The 17,374-nt window shown below is 39.7% G+C and overlaps 1 pseudogene; it reads left to right on the top strand.

Moving 5' to 3' along the window:
- Positions 1-255: 255 nt before the first annotated feature.
- Positions 256-15,877, top strand: LOC149298869 (cell cycle checkpoint control protein RAD9A-like; annotated as a pseudogene).
- Positions 15,878-17,374: the final 1,497 nt, after the last annotated feature.

Raw genomic sequence — 17,374 nt, 5'->3', positions numbered from 1 at the left:
TCGGACTATACTTCGTGTTACTGGAGTGCCTGAACCTCTTACGCATGGATCAACCTTTTTTAACCAGAAACCTGTTCCATGCAGTTAAATGAATGTAAACGTTGAAATATTATGTCAGTTTAGTAGGGCTTAGGTTTTTTACTTTACTTCTAATCAACGCATTGATACAGACAGAGATTCATATTTGTTTGAAAACATTTTCATTTTCTCCTCTTGTACCATAGCCCACAAGTTGGCAATACTCATCCAACGAAAATGGGGACGGTGGTGAAGTGTGTTATTACAGGAGCCAGTATCAAAGGTAAACACAGTTGTAGTAGTTGCTGGTTATATAGCAACGGGTCATGTCACCTTTACTACCTGCATGTGTCTCTTTGTCTTAGCACTTGGACGAGCCATTCATTCACTATCGCGTATTGGAGACGAGTTGTATTTTGAGCCTTTGGATGATGGGGTAAGTAACAAGTAGAAAGGTTACATCGTTTTACTAGTTGGTTTATGCGTATTGCAGTTAGACCGCAATGTCACAGTTAATGAGTGATTAATACTTATTTTAATTTTTTTTTTTGTTACCAGCTCTGCCTGCGCTCTGTCAACTCTTCCAGATCAGCTTATGCCTCTTTTACTTTTGCGCCTCTCTTCTTTCACAGTTATGAGGCCACAGGTGAATCATGCCATTGTAAAGCTCACATGAAGGTAGGTACAATACTCCATGGCATACCAGATACTTATTAAAATATAAATACACAAGTAAAGCATAGGATTGCTCCTGTTGGGCTGTTTTGTGCCATTATTGGATTACATTTTTTCCCCTTGGTATCTCAGGCAGCAAACACTGCGGGCAGGACAAACCAGAACTGTAAATTTCCTCTCCACCAGGTGGCAGTGTTTGGTTTTGTTTGAGTTTTTTTCTTTTTTCTTTTTTTTTTGTATGTAGTCCCTTGGTGTAGGGGCTATGATATTGAGATTTATGTTTAATTATTTTAGAGCTTTGTGACATCGCCCACACTCCACTGAAGGCAAATTACTTCAACCTGCTGAAGCTACAGACAGTATGTTTGTGGCAAGCTTCTTTTTTTGCCTCTGCCTGTTTGCATGTAATGTCCTCTGGGGTATGCATTTTTGTTTTCTTTACTCTTAGAATCACAGATGGTACACTACATGTATGAAATAATTGGTTTTAAGATACCACCTACTGACCTGAGTATTTCTTTTAACCTTCAACTTGCTGGAGAGATCTGGGATCTAACTCTTCATATTGGATATGAGAGTTTTGCGCACCAACTTTGAATGTGAGTGCACTGGATTGCTTCATTTAAAGGGTCATATTTTTGCAATATTGCACCAAATCTTTTCCCCCTTATTATGTTAATGTCCTCATATGCAAAACATACTTGAGGCAAAGCTACTATATATAATTGGGTAAATTATTATTATTATTTTCTATTGGAGTGTACCATATCACTTTCTTTTGTTTGGTGTCTTTTATGAAACAAATAGCATTTCCAGAGGCTCTGGATTTTCTGGAACCTGAGGGGGATCATTTTAAAAGGGGTCTATTTTTCTTGTGGAGAAGAAAAGCAAATTCAGAAAGCGACAACCTTGGATCCCTGAAGGGAAACAGGTACTTTGACTGCTGCCATCAAAGAGGTTATGACTTTTAAGGAATTTGCTAATACAAGAGAACCTAAAGACTTTTCTCTTTTGGGATTTATGAAGAATTCCCACCTTTTCCATTTCCACAAAACCCTACAACATAATATTTTAGAAGTAAATTTTAGTGGCCAGACCTACTCAAATTTTCCTCTCAACAGGACTTTTTGATAATAAATTACTAAGAATTTGGCCACAATTAAATTTAATTATGTGATGCCTCATTTAACCTGGTCCTCTATGAGGCCAGACTCAATTATTTTACAAAAATGGACATTGGTAACTTCAGAGTGAGTTTTAAGTATTGTTTCTCAAGGCTACCAGTTGAAGCTTCAACATCGTCTTCAAAACAGATATATATTAACACACCTCAACCTTGAGATTGTTTGAAAACCTCTCCTACATCAGAGTTTTTTTGATCAAAAACATTTTGGACCTATGATTAAGTCTAGGGATGCACCGAAATAAAAATTCAGGATGCACTTGGCCGAAACTGAAAATGACCCCCCTTAAAAATGACTCCATGTATATGAAATATTTATATATACCGTATATAAAATTGCTATATAAAATCACACTCCTATCATGCCAAGGCAAACAGTACATGCTGCAATCTGGGTATGCCTGGGCATGATAGGAGGAGCAAACCAGCAGTGTGTACATCAATTGATTCAAAAGCTTTCTGCGTTTTGTGCCTTTTTTCAGCACCAAGCATATTCAGCGTGTCACAGGACTCCTGAAATCCTTATAGTTCTGTACCTAGAAGACTGGCTGGCAGCGGTCAAATGTTTCTAACTCAAATAGCTCTGTCAACCCTCCAATGTCTAGGGTGGTTTATTAGTTGAAATAAAGCTCTTGGCCACAGTTGAAGTTAAATCTTTTGTTCCTTCTCCAGGATTGAAGGCTGTCCATCTTATTGTGGCTTCACTGCTGAAGGAATGGCAGACTTCCATCAGAACTCTGATGCCTTTTCTTGGCGTAATGTCTTTAACCATTCCTATGGTTCCTTGAGCTCTTCATCTTTATCCTTTTCCAAGCCTTTCTCTTTGCAGCAGGAATATAGATATTATAGATATTACTGTATCAAACTCAATTGATTTTCTACAATCTCTAACATGATTTCTGTAGAAGGCTTCTTTTCTACAGGATTGGTCCATGGGCTGAAGAAAATTTGGCTTGTCTTTCTGTCATTTATAAAAGAGGCTGTAGCCACACTTTACCTCCTATATTTTTCAGAAGATCAGAAAGAAAAATATTCTAGTGATCATTTTTGGAGTTGTGGTTGAATGAAAACTGAACAGAGGATTTTGAGAACTTGAGGTTTCATTGAATCTCTGCCACTGAGGAAAAACATCACTCTTTCTGTTTCAAGATTTGGAGGCTGTTTCTGAATTGGTGTTGCCTATCTTATTTCTTTTACAGGAATTAGTTGAGCAGGGTTAAACACCTGCTACCTTTTAAGTGTCCACATTGCAGTCCTTGTAAGAGAAAGGATCTTCTGCTACAGAAGAAAGCCTTTCTTTAATCATTTTAATCTGCCTACTCTGAGACGTTGGCCTGCTCTGGCTGCTTAGGTAGCCCTCCTGTGGGACCTTCATATTGTTTGCACACTCTTGTTCATAACCCTTCTGAACCTTTATTGAACATTCTGCTAAATAACATTCATTGAGGCCATTTCTTCTGCCCATAGGATTGGGGCTTTAGTCTTTTTATTTATTCATTTTTATCCTCAAATCTCCTTTTTTGGTTATCCGCGAACGCTCAGTCCATATATTAGTAGTAGGCATCACTGTATTGATGTTCTGTAGATCCATCCTTGGGAGGGAAGGTGCTATGCTATTCTGTCCCTAAGATTAATGCTTGATTACATCCTGTTGTATATGCTAAGTGGGATGACAAAGCATTCATTCTTACCTGAGGTATCCTTTACTTTGCTAATAGCACCACACCACTTATTTCCCACTCCAATAATTTGTTTTCTTTTTTTTTTTGTTTTGTTTTTTGTTTATTTTGCAATAACCCTTACAAAAAAAATACTGCAGCTTTTCTGAAGTAATACTGCAGTTTTTTGGACATGAAAAAACTGCAATACTGCACTTTTACTGCACTATTACTTCACATTTACTGCAGTTTTACTGCATTTGTACTTCACTGTACTGCAGTTGTACTGCAGTTATTTTTGTACGGAAGTACAAATGGAATAAAGCTACAGTACTTTGAAGTACAACTGTAGGTTTGCAGTATAAAAAAAAAGTGCAGTAAATGTGCAGTAATACTGCAGTAAAAGTGCAGTATTGCAGTTTTTTCATGTCCAAAAAACTGCAGTATTACTTCAGAAAAAACTGCAGTAATTTTTCGTAAGGGAACACTGCCTTTTTGGTAATTGGGGAAGAATTTAAGAGGTCTGGTTTGTGTTACCTGCAGGAGGTGGAGCCTCATTGTGTGTCCTGCCATAGAATTAGAAAATAATTCTCAGTGAAGAATGAATGCTTTTCTGTATTACTTTGTTTTCCTTTTTAGCGACAAAGATGCATATTCTACAGTATCAGGAACATTTGGATGCTTTCTGTGCCTTTGGTCCAAGAGTCCTTTCTGATGAATGAGTGTTGGACAGGACTGGAAAATTGCCTGCTCTTAAATGTGCAGGGATGGAAATCACTGAAAGACATTGATTAGCAAACTAATATATTCTTTTATATGTCCACCAGTCAGTGGTCAGTGTGTTCCGCTCACTCCCATCCTTAGAGAAGACTGTAGAGAGATGCCTGATCAGCTTGAATACTACAAAAAGCCGGCTAGTGATACAGCTTCTGTGCAAATATGGTATGTCTTATTATATGTCTAAGTGTCTAAAATGTTGATTAATTTACTAAAGAACTTAACAGCATTTCAAGAATAGAGCTCATGAGACAGCACCAGCCAGTGACACAATGGCAGCAATCTAAAAGGTATAAGCTAATTTCTCACTTTTACAAAGGTTGAGAATAACCTCTGCTTTTTATAAAAGCCTCTAGGTCGCTGCAAGAAATATAAGGAGGAACTGAACTGTTGGTTTAAGACCCACTAATGGCATTCTTCAAAACCGATTACAGACAGACCCAGACTTAAGCTCCTACATATGTAGATTCGGACTTGCGTAAAAAAAATAAAAAAAAATTGGAAATGAATTTTTTGGTCGCTCACCCTCATTCACACTTTCATACTCTATCACGTGTGAAATGCCTCTCTTTCTTCGCCCAGCCATCTGCAATATTGTAGCCTCTTGAAGTACTTCTGCAAAAGGACAGCGCCATGGGACAGCCTCTCCCCCTATTCCACCAATCAGGGGAGAGGGTGTGCCCTGAGGCTCTGCCCTTTTGCTGAAGCGCTCCTGGGAGGACTGGACAATGGAGCAGAACCGGGGTAAATTGAAAGAAGACAGAAGAACAAGAATAGACAAGACGGAAAAGAAGATGGAGAGAGATTAAAAAAAACAAACAAGGAAATGCAAATGAAAATTGGGAGCTCTCTGCTTTGTTTTCATTTGTTTTGTTTGGGGTCCCTCTTGGTTTTCAGCATTCCTACGATTTACAAAATTGGCTAATCTTGTTAAAGTTCGTACCAATATGATTGCACAAGTCTACTGGTAATGTAAGGCACTGTATAATAAATAATAATAAAACGTGTGTCCGCGTTACATAAAACTTGGCTTATGATCTAAATAAGGTTTGGGGCCTTTCTGTACCTACAATGTGCAATGTGTATTAATACAAATATGCTGTTTACCCCTAATGTGTTTGTCATAGTAGTGGAATTTTATAGGCTGTATGAGGAAATAAAGGCAACTTCTTGACTGGCAGACTGTAGGGTTTCATATAATCTGAAGGCTAATGAAAATAGGTATATATCTCAATAGTTTAAAAAAAATTAAAATTGATGCCTCTGGTTCATGGTGAAGTTTTGTGTGATCAGGTCATCACGCAAGACCTGAAGGGGTTATTGATTTTAAGGGGTTAAGGCTACAGTTAGTATTCAAAATAAAACTAAATCATAACAAATGATCAGCTACAACTTATAATTTAAAAAACAAAAATTGTCAGTTAAGTGTCTCCAAAATAAGACATTTTTAAACACTTGGTGACTAAATAAGTGGTGTTATTCTATGTCTTTCCCCTTAAGGTGTTACAAAAACTCACAACTTATCTTACCAGGACTGTGAGTCCCTGCAGGCTGTGTACAACCCAGAGAGCTGTCACAATATTCTAAGGGCCCCAGCTAGGTAAGTGAAAAGGCTAATAGAAAAAGCAGGTCCACATAATATGAGTGAGTATCCAGCAGTGTACCAATTTAGGACATTGTCCTTGCTAATATATACAACGGTATGATTTCCCTTGTGTTTTATATCATTTTTCAAGGGAACAAGAATGTATATCCTCGAGATCTGTGCCTTTGTCGCACAAATCACTCTTCCTACTGTCTTTTAGGCCACTGCTTGTAAGAAAGTAACAATGACATTTCTATTTCGATTTATGCCTAACTAAAAGTTAAAATTACATTTTTAGGTGGATTTAAAAAAAAATAAGAAAAAAAATCACAATTTCAAGAGACATAGGTTGAAGCCAAATATATCTTTTTTCGGTACATTTCATTGCTGATTGAGGAAGGGCTTAGTGTTGCGTATTAAAGCAGACATTTATTTGTATTCTAGTGACATACTGGTGTACAAACTGCTTTAGTTATTTTTACATATTGTAGCACCTATGTATAGCTGACATTTGTGTCATCTTTAAACTCATCTGTCATTTGTGCCCAACAGGTGCACTTGAAAATTAATTAGGCTGGGGTAAGAACTATAACAAACTATACCTGTCTGGTGATGAGATTAGATGGCATGTGTTTTGCTGATGTGGGAAATTTGCTCTTAAGTGAATTTATAGCTTGACATGGTTTAGTGTTCCTACAGACTGCTGTTGGAAGCTGTGGTGCACTTCCCGCCGACGCTCGCAGAAGTGACGTTGATTGGAAGCCCCTGTGGGAGAGTAACACTGAGGAATTATATAGAAGAGGAAATAGGTGAGAGAAGGCACTACGAAAGAATATAATGTTAAAAAGAGCTGCTTCTTCATAGAAGATGTAGCAAAAATAGCCCTACAACAGTAGTTCCGTTTGCCTAAACACGGCAGAATGGATATATTCTTTATTCACCAGTATATATACTGGTATATATTCACCAGTATACATATACCAAAAAAACTGTGGTGATCAGAATGATTGCAATGTTTATTTTATAATAAAGAAAAAGTGAATTGATAAAAATGTTTGTTTTAAGCAGATCTGTGCTCTACATTTTATGTGACAATAATACAAATACTTGCCACTTGATTATCCTCTTACCCCAAATCCTAATTATTAAGAGGCGCATAGTGTTTATTTAGTCCCTCTTATACTACCTAATGTGCTGTTGATGCAATCTTGCATCCCACTATCCCTGACCACAAGACAGGCAAACGCAGGGCTGCTTTTATCTGGAGATTTGAATCATATCCCTTTCACCCAATTTATATTTAGTTTTGGTTTATGTGCTATGAACCTAAGAAAGTTCATTCTAATTCTCCTATAGATCCGAGTAAAGCAATGCTAACTGAGCTTTCCCTGAGCAGGGAGGAATTTCTGGTGTTTCAGGTGCAGAAGCAGAGCGAGATCACTTTCTGTCTGCGCGAGTTCCGGGTAATTACAGAATGTTGTTGGTGCTGAGTACCCCCTTTTACTTTGCCTTCTCACTACAAGGGGTAACATGTTCTGGCTCCCTGATCTTAAACACATCCTATCACTTACCCTGTTCTATTATTTACTGCTCCTGTTGTCATCACACTAATAGCATTAGACTATAACTTTGCTTCCCTTGCCCCACAAATTTTGTCCTCTGAAGTCTTCCCAAACCTTTTTGGTATACTAGTTTGTTCTCTTTGATTCTTAGGCTAGTCACAATGGCTTTAAAATAAGGCATTTAACATTTTTTTTATAACCATTAGACTTCAGTGAGCTTCCATCCTTCATTTAAATGCTGATGCTTCACTCAGTATTCAGTGCTGGCCTAAAGCCACCTAGGTCTTGTTTTCTCCGTGCTCTGCCTTCATAGAAGCGCGCGATTCAGATAAATAGATAAGTACCATTTTCCCGTTCTAACATTTCCCTCCTGTACTTACTCTTGCTGCTAGCAGCACTTCTTTAATTTCCCCTGACTCCCCAGTTACCCCCCCATCCCTCATAACTTTTTGTTTTTAATTTTTTTTTATTTTACTGCTTGTTTTACAGGGTCTGTTGTTTTTTGCAGAGTCTACTAATCTTCCAGTCTCCATATACTTTGACAGTGCTGGCAGGTAAGTCTAAATATGAACCTAGCATGAAAACATTATGTATACTTCAATGAATGGGGGTAGCAATTTGGTCTAGTATGATTCCAACCAACATAAATATTGGAAACAATAGCCCCGTTTGTTACCCTAACCTAAAATCCTGAAATGCAGTGACATGTAGTCCTTGATTCTTGGCACATACACAGATCAGGCATAACATTATGACAATTGAAGTGAATAACACTGATAATCTCGTTATCATGGCACCTGTCAGTGGGTGGGATGTATTAAGCAGTAAGCGAACATTTTGTCCGCAAAGGTGTTAGAAGCAGGAAAAATTGGCAAGCATAAGAATCTGAGGGACTTTGCCAAGGGCCGAATTGTTACGGCTAGACGACTGGGTCAGATCATCTCCAAAACTGCAGTTCTTGTGAGGTATTCTTGGTCTGCAGTGGTCAGTACCTGTCACAAGTGGTCCAAAGAAGGAAAAGAGGTGAACCGGCATCAGGATCGTGGGGCCCAAGGCTCATTGATGCACGTTTGGGTGAAGGCTGGCGCGTGTGGTCAGATCCAACAGCTGCTGTAGCTCAAATTGCTAAAAAAAGTTAATGGTTCTGATAAAAAGGTGCCAGAATGCACAGTGCATCACAGTTTGTTGCATAGCCACAGACCGGTCAGGGTGCCCATGTGAACATAAGAACTGGACCAAGGAGCAATGAAAGAAGGTGGCTTGGTCTGATGAATCACGTTTTCTTTCACGTGGATGTCCGGGTATGTATGCATCACTTGCATGGACAACACATGGCACCAGGATGCATCCATGGAGGCCCCACCTCACGCTGCTAATGTCTTGGTGACAGATACCACAGCACACCTTGTTTTTTGGTTTTCCAATAAGCACATAAGGACCATGCAGTGTGAGATCTTTTGGCTTTTGCTAATTAAAGAGCCATTGTAAAGAAAAACCTAAAACCTGCACATTAGGAGGAGACTGAAAATGTATTACATGATGGAGCCAGCTCTTTGAATCGGAGGTCCTGACAAATTTATTTTTTGTACGTAATATGTTTTCAGCGAGCTGCAAATTAGCCATTTTTATGTGTTTTAGCTCTGTCCTTATGATACTACCTGTGGTAAACAATACTATAGCTCATTGTTAATCACCCATTTGGACGCTCTAATGAAAGTCTATGTGGGAACAGACTTAATAGCATTACCGTAAAAAAATCAGTTCAGTGTGGTGTGCAGAGCAAATGTTGGATTTTTTATGTGCGCAAGAAAGTATATTAAAATAATTTATTCTTATATACACGTTTAAAAAAGTTAAATACCACTAAACTAGGTGTATTTATAAATGTAGACCTAATTTCAGATGTCACTGTAGGGGAGTGTGTTTTTTGCTCCAGTGATTATCAATCAGTATAGATTAATATAAAGACAGAGGGTGCGTTGCAACACACTAAAGCTAAGGCTGTAGATTTTACAAAGACTGATTTTTCTAAAATCGAAGCCTGTCGGCGAGTCTTTTGATGAAATTGAATGCAAAATCTCTCAAATAATTCCGTCAAATTGTTAGTAACACCAAAAGAAAAATGATACCTTTTGGTACTTTGCAGATGTTGCACATATATTGATAGACAAAAAGGTGGCTTGTAGCAACCATAAGCAGAGACCACAAGAATGAGGGAGTTGAGTGCAAATATAAAATTAAGCTTGAAGAGGCAATACTGTTAGCCGACTTATTTAATCAGTCACTATTGACAGGGGTAGTTTGACGATTGGAAGTAGACTAAAAATAACTGAGTTATAGGCCAGCACAAAACCCCCAAATTAGCAGACAAATTATACAGGCTGAGCAAACAAATAGGGAACTGCCACTTTGACTTGTACTTGATTTATTGCCTCTGTGTGTCGAGATAGCTAGCAACACCAAGGGCCAATTTAAATTTAGTCACCAGCTACAGTGTAACAAATGAAAAGAAACAAAACAGATGGGCCATATGGGCAAATGAGTCGCAGGGTATAGGCCTACAGTTCCAGAGCTCTCATAACAAAGCTCTCATAACAAAGTGTGGTACAAAGCTTTTAGGCCGAAGTCGGCTTCAGGATAGTCCACATATCTCAGGTTCACAGCCTATCTGCAGTAGCAGAGCTGTGGTTGTCGAGGGTGTAGGCCGCCCTTCCAACTCACAAGGAATACAGCAGGGCAGCTCGGGAGGATGGTTTGGAGTAGCGTGCCAGAGTGCCTATGGTAGAGTGCGGGAAGTTATTGTTAGGCTGTGACCTATCTTCTGTGAAAAGGACAATGTCCCCTGGCTCAGACTCACACAACAGAAGAGGGAGGATGGAGCAGGACCCTTGTACCTCGAGTCGGTCCAGGGTAGTGCAATTTGTGGCTGAGCTATTTGGCCGAACGTGCTGTGAATACTGCATGCGGGGGGTTCAGACCCTGTTCACATGCTTAATTTCAATGGGAGCTATCTACTGCTACAAAATGGGGTGGAACGTTGAGACACAGGAAGGAACGTACGGCTCTGTAGCTGCAGTTTCTCCTTAAGGCAAGTAACTATTTTCTTCATGTGCATTGTTTTTTTTTTTTGTTTTTTTTTTTTGTGGACTTCCTGGAACACTAAAGTAGTCCTTTAAGCAAGAACAGTTGCTACTGTGATTCTAATGGAATGCTGCCTAGATTAGAGACCTAATTTCTAATTAAATTAGGTCAATAACAGGTAATAACTTCTGGCCATCTTCCAGCCCTGCAGTGTTCAGTGTGGATGACACAGTCCTAGAAGCTCACTTTGTTCTTGCTACCCTCTCAGAAACAGACCATGCATCACTATCTCAAAGCCACAGGTAACAGTTTTATCTTAACTGTGCTTTTCATATGGTTTCAGCGGGTGTCTTTATTTTTCATTTGCCAATGATGCCAAAAGGTCAGCTTTTTGTGTAACACCTGTTTAAGCATCTGTCTATATACATCACTAAACAAGTTAGTGTTACTTTCCCACTTTAGTAATGCCGTATGAACATTATATTATGAATTAATTGCAGGTTCTAGTCCAATGAGCCTTTCCACTCAGTTATTTGTGTATATACTGTATATTTTCTGGTAATTGTTGCATACCATGCAATTGTATGGTATAGTTCTTTAGGAGATGGGAGCACTGAATATCCTAATGCATTTTAAAAACTCATGCAACCCAGAATGCATTACCTGTCATAGTTATAGCTGCATATACAGCCCCCTGACAAAACACTTGCAACTGTGCAAAAGTAATCTGTATGTTCATAACCACAATTAATGAATAAATATCTTTCTCTCCTAAGACTGGTGTTTGCAATCTATATATCTTTCTGTTCTCTTCTTGTGCCCTTTAATCTTCTGACAGTTTCCTGTTATCTTTTTTCTTTTTATTTCAGTTGTCAGTTTTCCAGTTTCAGCCTAACTTACCCCTTTTTTATGTCACATCCAGACCTCTGCTGCCCACTGATGATGACTTTCAGGGAGATGACATTGATTATATGATTGCCATGGAAACCACACTTGCTGCCTCATCTCCTCCATTTTGTAGTACAACCTACGCCAATTGCCCAGTCTTGAGCCCTGCCCATGAGGAGCCACCTCCACCACTTGAAAATGATGAGGAGCCAGAGAGGGAAATCGATGGAACACCACCTAACAAAAAGGTGATACATTTCAGAATTGTGCTTTTCAATTTCCTTAAATAATGCGATGGTATGCAGTATTAACAGTTTTAATTTTTGTAAACTAGTGAATAGCATAACAAAAGATGCCATGATTTTCGTTAAATTGAGTACTGCCTGATATGATACAAAACATAGGTGTTGTGTAAGATCATGCAATGTATTTTAGGCAGGTTTACACTTATTACTTATGTCTATTTTTATTAATTGCCATTATAGTGATATAATTAACTCTTGAAGTACTCTAGGCTACATTTGAGAAGAAAAGCATCCTATGCTCAGTTCCCTTGCTACATGTCTGCTTTGTCAGGGGAAATATATTTAAAATAGAGAGGCCCAAGAACTGAGCCCTGAGGGACACCAACAGATACCGGTAGAGGAGATGAGCTAATTCCAGTGAATCAGACCCTAAAAGTACAATTATTGAGGTAGGATTAAAACCAGGAATGAGCTGCCATGAATGCCATGAACATGGAGAGTTTGCAGGAGGAGGTGGTTGATCAACTGTGTCTGTTGAATGCTGTTGACAGAAACTAGATTGTAGAGGGTCAAGCATAAAGTTTGAAGATAGGAAATCAGTTAATTATAAGTTAGTTGTTCCAGAAGTTTGGATGCGAGCGGCAGAAGTGAAACTGGACGATAGTTTGATGGGATGTTAGGATCCAGGGAAGTTTTCTTTAGAATGGGAGAGATGGCATGTTTGAATGAGGATGGGAATACACCAGAGGAAAAAGAGATGTTGGTTAGGGTTGAGGTAAAGACATTAGAGAGGGATGGGGCAGGTGGTGAGGCTGGAGGAAGAGAGGACCTCAGAAACTTCAGTAGGATTTACGGGACTGAAGCAGGTGAAGATGGGTTGTGGTGAGGAGGGAGGTTGAGATATCATGTGATTAACACCTTGGGGGATTGTTATCCCAGATGGTGTCAATTTAGTTTCTAAAGTAGGTGGCAAGCTCTTAGGCAGAGAAGTTGGAGGGTGAATGAGGTGCTGTGGGACAGAGAAGGATGTTGAAGGTGCAAAATAGTCATTTAGGGTTATGGCAAAGGGAGGAGATTAATAAAATAGTTTTTTGGAGAGATGGAGGGTCGATGTATAGGAACAGAGCATGAGGCCTTCAGGTGAATGAGACTTCACTCGGCGGTACGTGAACATCATTGGGGGAGACAGGCCTGTGTGAAATACCATGGCTGAGATGGAATGTGTGGGAGATGGAGCACAATTACAAGAGCAACCATATCTAGGACTGAGGCAAATGTAAGGAACCTTTTGAGTGTTGAAGTCACATAGGGTTTTGGTAGGTTTGTTTTGGTTTCTTGGGTAGAGGAGGTGTGGGAGGCATATCAAGGGTAAATGTTAGCAGGCTGTGGTCAAACAAACAAACAGACAGAGTGTGAGAACTGAGAACACAAGGTTGATTTCATGACCGTCACGGTGCGTGGGGGAAGTAGTCCATTGTAAAAAGTAGTTTGGGAGCGGCTGGTGAGGATGGGTCATCAATAGGTTTACTGAAGACCCCTAGGATTAATGGAGGACGGTGGAGGAAAGAAAGTGGGAGAGCCATGCCGCAAAGTAATCGAAGAATCAGGAAGTAGGGCCAGGAGGCCAGTAGACCACTGCAACAAGAAAAGCAATTGTGGAGAAAAGACAGTGTATTTTGAAATATGAGAAGGAGAGAGCGAGAATTGGTGACAGACATTGAAAAGTGCAGTGAGGGAAGGGGAGAAGAGAATGCCAACACCCCCACCCTGTCTGTCTCCAGGTCTAGGTGTGTGGCTACCAAAAGAGATAGCAGCAGGAGAGTGTCTGAGGATGCCAACCACGATTCAGTGAGTGCAAGGAGACTGAGGTGGTTAGAGATGAAAAGGTCACAAACAGCAGTGAATTTATTGCACACAGGGCGTGCATTCCAGAGGGTACAGGAGAAAGGATTGCTGGGGTTACAGTGGACTTATTTGAGGTTGGAAGGGTAGGAAACAGACATAACAAATGGGATTGTGATTTCTTGGGATGTGATGCCTTTATCTGAGAGTGTTTAGTGGTGTGGAGGGTATGAAGAAACGAGAGAATGGCATTTGAGCTGAAGTAGGGTGATGGCAGAATGGAAGAAGAGAGGTGGACTGTTTAGGGATTGTCAAGGGGAAAGGGGAAAATAAATAGTAAAACCATGTAAGGATTGAGTGATTGGGACAGGAGATTATTATTATTATTACAGGACTTGACAAATTTGTTGTGAATCTAGGCGCCAGCTAAAAAAGTTAGGAGCCAGGATTTTTTTTAAACCAACAGTTGGTCAGGAGTGATCTGATCATCATCAGCCCACTTACCAAACTCACAGCATTTGACCTGGAAGCACCCTGGACTTTCAGGTCAGTGCTGTTTTTTTTTTATTATTATTATTTTTAACTCTTTCAATGCTGATGTTCCATTGGAGCACAGCATTGGCTGATATTTAGTCCCCACAAGCTTAACCCCTGCAATGCCACGATTGTTTCATACATAATTGTGGCATTGAAGGGGTTAACGCTGCACTGTCGCTCTCATGGAGCGATCGGGCAGCAGGGGAGGGTTGGGGCTGGTCTCCACACTCATGTGGAGACCGAAGAACCCTCTCCCCTGTCCCTGAAGCTGCCTCTGGCAGCTGGGACGCAATTGCTGGTCTATAGACCAGCCATTGCAGGGGGGGAGTCTCTTTGATAACTGCTGTAGGCTTCCATGCCTACAGAAGTCATCAAAGGGCTTGTGGGGGCTCGTTTTTGCTGTTGCTGGTCTGCCTGGGCTTCCAGGCAGACCACCAGCAGCAGAGCCCCGTACAAAGAGGGAATTAACCCCTAAAATGCCGCAATTGCGGCATTGAAGGGGTTAGTGCTGCACTATCGCTGTCATGGAGCGATCAGGCAGCTGGGGGGTGTTGGGTCAACACACAACCCCCTTCCCTGAAGCTGCCCGTGGCAGCTGAAAACACAATTGCTGGTTTTCCTGCAACCGCGTTTTCAGCCTACAGGATCACTCCGTGGGAGTGATCACAGGCTTGGGGGCAGGCTCGGAGTGGCTGTGCTGGTCTGCCCAGACTCCTGGACAGACAGCAGCAGCAGCGCCCCCGTGTGGTGACACGGGGGCAATTTTTTGTGGATGTAAGGCTGACAAACACCTAGGTGCCAGGACAAAATTCTCTGGTGTCTGGGATTTGTCGAGCCCTGTATTATTATTACCTTTTCTATAGCGCCAACAATTTAAGCAGCACTTAATACAATACATATATTTAAGGGTTATGACAAGATGAGAATTGACAGAATAAGACAAACTGATACATTAGGTGGAGAGAGCCCTACTCGCAAGCTTACAATCTTGAGGGAATGGGGTGACAAACATAAGGCACAGAGAGTGAGAGGTAGTGTGGTGGTTACCTGCTGCCTGCAAGAGTAAATGGTATGCGGTTCCTGCTGTTTCCACCAGTTTAACTCCAGTATCTCCTAACTGCCCACTTGTGATGAGGCCACAATATCTACATTTCCAAGCAAGTTTGTTTTCAAGTAAGTGAATGCATAGGGCTACCTCACAAGTGGTCAGACAAGGTGGTTGCTTACAGGATGCGGATGTTTCATATCTTGTCTTTAACAACTGCAATTAAGCTAGACAAGAGGGCACCAAAGTTAACCCTTTGAAATCAGCGGGGTTTGGAGACAGGCAGGATAGAGACATATCAGGAAAAAAACAAGGGGTTATAGCAGGAGATGAAGGGTTCGGGGGTGGATCAGATATAATATATGATCATACCTGTAAGAAGGAAACCTGGTGTATGTTAATGATTGCCAGGTGAATAGTTGGATGAAAACATGAAGACCAGGGATGGATATCTGGATAGTCTAGTGTAACTCTTAAGTGCCCACTTGGGATGACATAACTGGAAGCCATGAGATGAAGCTTGTCAGTATTAATACATGTGAATCTGTTACGGACTCATTTTTCTTAGAGAAACTTTACCTTTATCTTTATGCCAAGCATTTAAACAACATTTCTACATTTACAAAGTCCATCTTTTTAGCCCTCACTTTTAACACTGTCTTTTTTTAACTATATTATCCATTTGTTTCAGTTTCGATCCCTGTTCTTTGGGTCTGTTCTTGCAAGATCCGATCAGACAAATCAAGTTGTTCTAGCTGAGGACAGTGACGGGGAGTCCTAATAGAGAAGTGGGTCCAAGTTTGAATGCACTGCCCATAAATTGAGTTTCCTGAATTGTTCCACTTGTTGCTCTGGCCTTGATATCATACATAACTGCTCCTTTTTGCTTTGGTGCTGCACATGAAGAGATGTTATGTTTTAAAGAGTGTATATATGTGAACGTGTATATATTATTTTTTGACTTTTTTTTTTCTTATGTAAAAATGTAAATCTCACATGTATTATCATTATGTATATGTCACAGCTGTACTGTGGTGGTGTTGTTAAATACTAGGCCCAGTTCTATGGAATGGAATTTCAAACTCTCTACTTATGTAAACTTAGAAATGTAAATTGTTCGACACTGCACAAAAAACGACCGCAGTATGGCATTGTGCAACAGTAGGGAGTACCCTCATCTACATAAGAGACATGGAGGAAACATTCATTTCACAAGCAATTATTTGTCCCTTACTGTGAAATAAAATGGGATTGTTTAACTCCTTAATGACCAGGCTGATTTATTATTTTTATACCCTTCATGGCTGTTTTGATCTTTTTGCACTGATTATGTTTAACTGTAATTTTCTTCTCTCTCGTTTAGTGTACTCACACAAGTTATATATTGTTTTTTTTTTAGGACAAGTAGCATTTTGCTATTTCAAATATTTTTCAAATCTCATAATCCTATCTCCATGTGCTATCTGGGAGAACTTTGAAGCTGACCAGTTCAATTTACCTCCCATGAAACCATATATTTCTGAAAACTAGACACTCCAGGGTATTTCAAATGGTGGTACTTTAACCCTCTTCACGCTCTAATTTTACCACCAGCTTTTGACGTTTGTGGTAGACTTTTTTTAACACACGTTAGGTATGAATTTTTCGCTCCTGGTATGTGGCAGACTAAAAGACCAAATGGTGGTGGATTTTTTAATTTAGAATTTACCATCTGGTCAACCTGCCTCCCATGTCCTATTTGAAACATTTTTCAACCTGGCCAATTTAATTTACCCCATCAACCCATATATTTTGAAAACTAGACACTCCAGGGTATTTAAATTAGTGGTATTTTTTCCACACAGTAATTCTACTACAATCCTTTGTCAAAGATTGTAGTCATTTGTTTTGTGTTTTTTTCCCCCACACACATTGTACTAATGGGTCCAACTACATATTGATGTCTATGCATTTAGAATACAATGTCATAAATGCAAATTTGTTATTGTCGTTCATTTAGAATGCATTAATAGTTTTTATTGTTTTGTTCAGATTCATATTACTGTCGTGCTGCTCGTCTGTGTTTATGCTTTCTTTTTTCAATAAAAGTTGCTTTCTTTATCTAGAGATGAATTGTTACTATTGTTTGCATTATACTGATATACCGTATTGGCCCGATTATAGGCTGCACCCTTAAAGTTTGGTGCTATATTAAAGAAAAATGTATTTTTAAAGAAAAGTGGAATGGTAAAACTGTATTTTATCTAATGAACAGGAATACATGTATTTTAACATTTTT

Source organism: Sceloporus occidentalis, unplaced genomic scaffold, assembly GCF_023333645.1.
Source record: "Sceloporus occidentalis isolate IW3139 unplaced genomic scaffold, rSceOcc1.0.p SCAF_30, whole genome shotgun sequence".
Taxonomy (NCBI): domain Eukaryota; kingdom Metazoa; phylum Chordata; class Lepidosauria; order Squamata; family Phrynosomatidae; genus Sceloporus; species Sceloporus occidentalis.
The sequence above is the reverse complement of the archived record's forward strand: the minus strand, read 5'-3'. Positions and strand labels throughout refer to the sequence as shown.